The sequence below is a fragment of the Gopherus flavomarginatus genome, chromosome 25, assembly GCF_025201925.1.
Source record: "Gopherus flavomarginatus isolate rGopFla2 chromosome 25, rGopFla2.mat.asm, whole genome shotgun sequence".
Classification (NCBI taxonomy): domain Eukaryota; kingdom Metazoa; phylum Chordata; order Testudines; family Testudinidae; genus Gopherus; species Gopherus flavomarginatus.
The window spans coordinates 4474898-4480897 of NC_066641.1; the positions used below are offsets into that span (position 1 = coordinate 4474898).

A 6000-nucleotide genomic window follows, 5' to 3' on the forward strand; every position below is an offset into this window, starting at 1 on the left:
GCACCCTCTTTTTGAGCAGCTCCTAATCCAGAACGAGAGAGGTTTGAAATTCGGCATAGACTTATAGACTTGTGGGTCTAGAAGGGACCTCGGGAGGTCATCTAGTCCAGTCCCCTGTACTCATGGCAGGATTAAGGATTACCTAGAGCATTCCTGACAGGTGTTTGTCCAACCTGCTCTTAAAAATCCCCAATGATGGAGATTTCACAACCTCCCTGGGCAATTTATTCCAGTGCTTAACGATCCTGACAGTTAGGAAGTTTTTTCCTAATGTCCAACCTAAACTGCCCTTGCTGCAATTTAAGCCCATTGCATCTGGTCCAAGCCTCAGAGGTTAAAGAGAACAATTTTTTTCTCTTCTCCTTGTAACAACCTTTTATGTACTTAAAAACTGTTACCATGTCCCTTGTAAGTCTTCTCTTTTCCAGACTAAACAAACCCAGTTTTTTCAATCTTCCCTCATAGCTCATGTTTTCTAGACCTTTATTTTTGTTGATTTTCTAAATTATTTTTTGTTGATTTTCTCTGGATTTTCTCCAATTTGTCCACATCTTTCCTGAAATGTGATGCCCAGAACTTGACACAATACTCCAGTTGAGGCCTAATCAGTGCGGGGTAGAGCAGAAGAATTACTTCTCGTGTCTTGCTCACAACACTCCTGCTAATACATCCCAGAATGATGTTTGCTTTTTTACAACAGTGTTACAATGTTGAGTGATTTTTAGCCTGAAATCCACTATGACTTCCAGATCCCTTTCCGCAGTATTCCTTCTTTGAAGTCATTTCCCATTTTGTATGTGTGCAACTGATTGTTCCTTCCTAAGTGGAGTACTTTGCATTTGTTGTTCTTGAATTTTGCCCTATTTACGTCACACCATTTCTCCAGTTTGTCCAGAAATTTGAAATATAATCCAATGCTGCAAAGCACTTGCAACCCCTCTCAGCTTGGTATCATCTGCAAACATTATAAGCATACTTGCTATGCCATTATCTTAATAATTGATGAAGATATTGAACAGAATTGAACCCAGAACTGATCTCTGCAAGACCCCACTCGTTATGACCTTCCAGCATGACTATGAACCACTGATAACTACTCTCCGGGAATGGTTTTCCAACCAGTTATGCACCCACCTTAGGAACTCACCTTTTCCAACCAGTTATGCTCCATCTAGGTTGTATTCCCCTAGTTTGTTTATGAGAAGGCATGAAAGACGGCATTGAAAGCCTTACTAAAGTCAAGATATACCATATCTACTGCTTCCCCCTATCCACAAGGCTTGTTACTCTGTCAAAGAAAGCTATTGGGTTGGTTTGACATGATTTGTTCTTGACACATCCATGCTGACTGTTAATTATCACCCTATTATCTTCTAGGTGTTCACAAATGGATTACTTGATTATTTGCTCCATTATCTTTCCGAGTACAGAAATTAAGCTGACTGGTCTGTAATTCCCGAGTTGTCCTTATTTCCCTTTTTATAGATGGGCACTAGATTTTTCATTTTCCAGTCCCCTGGAATCTCTCCCATGACTTTTAAAAGATAATTGCTAAAGCTCAGATATCTCCTCAGTCAGCTCCTTGAGTATTCTAGGATGCATTTCAGCAGACCCTGGTGATTGGAAGACATCTAACTTGTCTAAGTAATTTTTAACTTGTTCTTTCCCTATTTTAGCCTCTGATCCTACCTCATTTTCACTGGCATTCACTACATTAGACATCTGATCGCTACCAACCTTTGTGGTGAAAACTCAAACAAAAAGGCAATTTAGCACTTCTGCCATTGCCACCCATTGAGTAACATGTCTACCCTGTCCTTGGTCTTCCTCTTGCTTCTAATGTGTTTCTAGAATGTTTTGTTGTTACCCGTTATGTCTCTAGCTGGTTTAATCTCGTTTTGTATCTTGGCCTTTCTAATGTTCTCCCTACATACCTCTGTTACTTGTTTACAGTCATCATTTCCAATTTGACCTAGTTTAATAGAAATAGATTGTTCTCAACATCCCTGCACTGACTTGCTCTGGAGGAAATTGGGTTTGGGTTTGGCCAGGTTACGAGTTCAAGTAGCTCATATTAAGTATTTACAGCAGAGCTTTCCCCTAAGCTCATTAAGGGTGAACTAGCCAGCACCTAGAATGGTCCCAAATCAGCCCAGCCAACCTGCCAAATGTTTTTGGAAGCCTCAAGTCTGATTATTAGGATTTTCACTTGTTGCCTTGCCCCCTCCCCTCCCCAACACCAAAATGCCCCATTAGCCTAGGGGGCTGTGCTCAGAGTTAGAAGCTAGCAGGGTCCAAGGTCTGTTCCTTCTACTGATGGGAAGTCTCCTGCAAATGAGACAAAATTAATCCTTTTTGGCATAGTCTCCCATTGGGGCAGCACATACACCAGCAGGAGTTAGGGAGGCACACCAAGGAGGTAGTTGTTTTGAGACCTTGATAATCAAGATTCATATTTAGAATTCGTCAGGATACACACATGATACTGCAGCCCACAGTGCCGGTTTGTTTTCCCTGGAAGGGAGAAAAGCCAGCTTTTAACAACGCTGCAGTATGCTCCAGTGCAAGCACCCAATTTCACAAAAGAGCTCAGCGCACAGTTCTCACTATCCTGCATGTTCCCCTCTTCACATCCGTGCGTGCAAAGAAAACAATGCACATAAAATCCTCCCTCGGTTAGACAATAAACTCTCTAGATCTTGTTCAGCACCTTCAATTTCTCTGCAGTCAATGGGTCACACCAGGGATTAATCTGTGCCCAGGACTCAGAACTGGAGTCTGCAGACTTATTGCCAGTGAGTTAGAGCTATATGGGGCTGGCAGAAAGCCAAGCCCTGAATCAACAGCATAGAGTTAGCCGTAGAGCAGCATCGCTTGCAAAAAGAAACCCCGGCGCGGCCCTGGAAAACATTCTTGTCTTTGGGAGCCGGTGGAGCCCTGACGTCTCTGCACACCCTGCTCTCTGGACAGCCAAGCACTGTGCCATCTGTGCCTTCTCCTGGCCAGAGAGGACAAGGGTGGGTAACAGAGAGAAATTCAAGATTTGTATAGGGGTATTGTGCTTTCCAAAGCCAGGCAGATTCCTGCTAGACGCAGTATGAGGGTCTATGATGGGTTTTTCAGTTCACCCATTGTGCAAATCATGGGACTAAGAAGGTCTTTAAAAGGTGGCCAAAAATCCACAGAGGACACTAAAAATGACATAAATGAAAACACACTCCTGGAGGGCCCATTCTGTCCTCTAAGTCAGATGTTTTCAAACTGTGGGGCAGGCCCCATGGAGGGGTGCAGTGAGGCTAGCAGGGGGCACAAGGACCTGCCAGGGCCATGCTGATGGGCTGGGGTCAGGAGGGGGGCTCTGTCTGGCAGGGAAGCAGACGGGACTCTGCAGGCGGTCTCAGCTGCCATTATCAGACTCCCTGCCCGTCTCACTCCCCCACTGCCACAACTGCAGCTGCCTCCAACCACCAGCTACCCTCCTCTGCCGGGGAGGCTGGCGGGAGCTCTGCGAGCAGGGAGCTGCACCCCGTGAGTACTGACCCCGCTGCCAGCCTGAGCCTGCTACTGATCCTGGCCCATCAGCACAAGCCTAAGGCACAGAGCCCTATCTGCTTCCCTGGAAGTGGGGAAGCTTCCTGAACTGCCAAATGGTGAATGACCCTCTCCATCCCTGCAAGGTACCAGGCACCCCCATCCCTGGCCCTGATGGGTACCAAGCACCTGCCTCCTGCAAAAATACTATTTCCTAAAAAGAGTGGGTGTACATGGGACATGAATCAGCAAGGGGGGGGAGTCAGCACAAAAGTTTTGGGATCCTCCGCTCTACGTCACATCCACGTTTCAACAGTATTACCATTCCACACCAGAGCTGCTCACTCCTGGTTTGACTAATTGCTAACAAGATCATTTCAAGAAGGTGGTGGCCGGGGTAATGAGCTGGAGTCGTTTACCTGTCTGCAAAGCGAAGAGCTGACCGCTAATCCACTTAAAGATGACACACCTGCATCAGTGACACAGGCCTTTTCACCAAGGTATAAACATTCCCTCTGCAAGGTTCATCAGAACTTTGGCCATTTTGAAAGCATTTCCGCTGGTCGAACTGTGGCGAAGATACCAGCTGCAGAGCCTGTGCCTAACTACATACAATAAATGCACAATCTCAGAGACTTCAAGGCCAGAAGGGACCATCCTGATCATCTAGTCTGACCTCCTGCGTGTTGCAGACCACCAAACCTCACCCACCCACTCCTGTAATAGGCCCCTCATCTCAGGTTGAGTTACTGAAGTCCTCAAACTTGATTTAAAGACTTCATGTTACATGGAATCCATTATTTACTCCAGCTCAAGTGAGCCAGTGTCCCATGCCACTCACTGCAGAGGAAGGCGAAACTCCTCTACCCCATCCTCGGGCCTCTGCCAATCTGACCAGCCCTTTTACTGAGGAGAGACGGAGATGAGAACAAACAGCTGAAAAAGGGAGAGCACGCAGTGTGTATTGACAAGATGGCCCTGCTGCAAAACTAAGGGATTGTTAGAAGTCTATGAGCAAATGGTTCAGTGTCCATATTGCCTGAAGACTAGGGTCCAGCTCCTCACAAGGTACTTAGGAACCTAACTCCTTTTAAGCACCTAAATATCTTAGGGGATCCAGTCCTCAGTCCCAGATCCACACGGGGCGGCAGGGCTTTCCCTGGAGCTGGATAAAGCTAAACATAGTGAACGAGTTATTCAAGGAAAGAAGCCCCTGTCCGGGAGATACTTGTGTCTTTTATCCTTTATGCAACAATAATAGCCCGGACAAAACACAAGGGCACAGTGTAGGTCCAGATAACCATGTTTACTAGCTACTCACAACACGCAAGGCCTAGTTACATACACACTGCTGCTCTGGCCAGTTTGCTAAAACACAGTAAGCTGCACTAGAGAACTTGCCAACTATTTAAAAGGCCACTATAATACTCTTGCGTCTGACAAAGTGGGTATTCACCCATGAAAGCTCACGCTCCAATACATCTGTTAGTCTATAAGGTGCTACAGGACTCTTTGCTGTTGTATAATACTCCTGTAAGTATATATTCACATAAACATTCACAGCACTTTCTCTCCCCACAAATAAAAAGGATCCTTCCCACCCCACATACACACACTCCAAGCAGGAGAAGACCTCAGAGGACTCTGCCAGCCATTGTGTTCAGGGGCTTGGCGGGAAAGATTCCTTATGCCTCCCTCTCTCTGGAAATACCTACTATTAAGGCTGGTTACAAAGTCCCTGGATTTGGTCCAGAGAGATGTTTGAACAGTCCGGTGGTTGTAGAGTTTGGCTGGGGGGGCCAGAGTTCTCTCTGGTGCAGCCCTAGCGTTTATTGCGAGGGACACTCCTGCTTAGGCTACAGAATGGAGCAAGCCAATCAGCCAGTCATGTTCCAACTGAAGTTGATGGAAAAAGTTCCACTGGCTTCTCTGGGAAAAGGAGCAGCCCTCTGTTGCTGGGATGCACCGAACACCAACACCCCCCATGCAAGTCTCCAGGAGTATCAGTCTCTCTGCATTTCTTAGGGCTGGTCTATGCTGGGAACTTATATCGGCATACCTACATCTCTCAGGGGTGTGGCCAGCGCTAGGTCGACAGAAGAATTCTTTCCTCCACCTAGCTACTGCCTCTCAGGGAAGTGGATTTACTGCTGTGGTGGGAGAGCCCCTCCCATCGCTGTCGTGTTTACACTGAAGTGCTCCAGCATTTCAAGTGTAGACGTACCCTTAGGAACAGGCCCTTACAGCTCTGAACATTGACATCCTGTGACAAAAGTCCAGATTCCCATGGTGCTCCTTCACCTTCAGGTTTTGCTACTGCTGGAAAACAGGAGCAGCAACTGTAACAAAGGTAAGCGGATGTGGACGTGAAAAGAACAAAAAAAGAAGGTGAAGTATCTAGGCAGGATAACCTCCAAACAGATCAATTAATTTCCCAGCTTGCACAGCACTAGCCTGAAGGCAATCCAG

The 6000-nt window shown here is 46.4% G+C and overlaps 1 protein-coding gene across 3 annotated transcripts in view; it reads right to left on the reverse strand.

The window, feature by feature from the left end:
* Positions 1-6000, reverse strand: part of ASIC2 (acid sensing ion channel subunit 2) — a 1140308-nt gene that overhangs the window by 288771 nt on the left and 845537 nt on the right. The gene's annotated exons all lie outside the window — the stretch shown is intronic.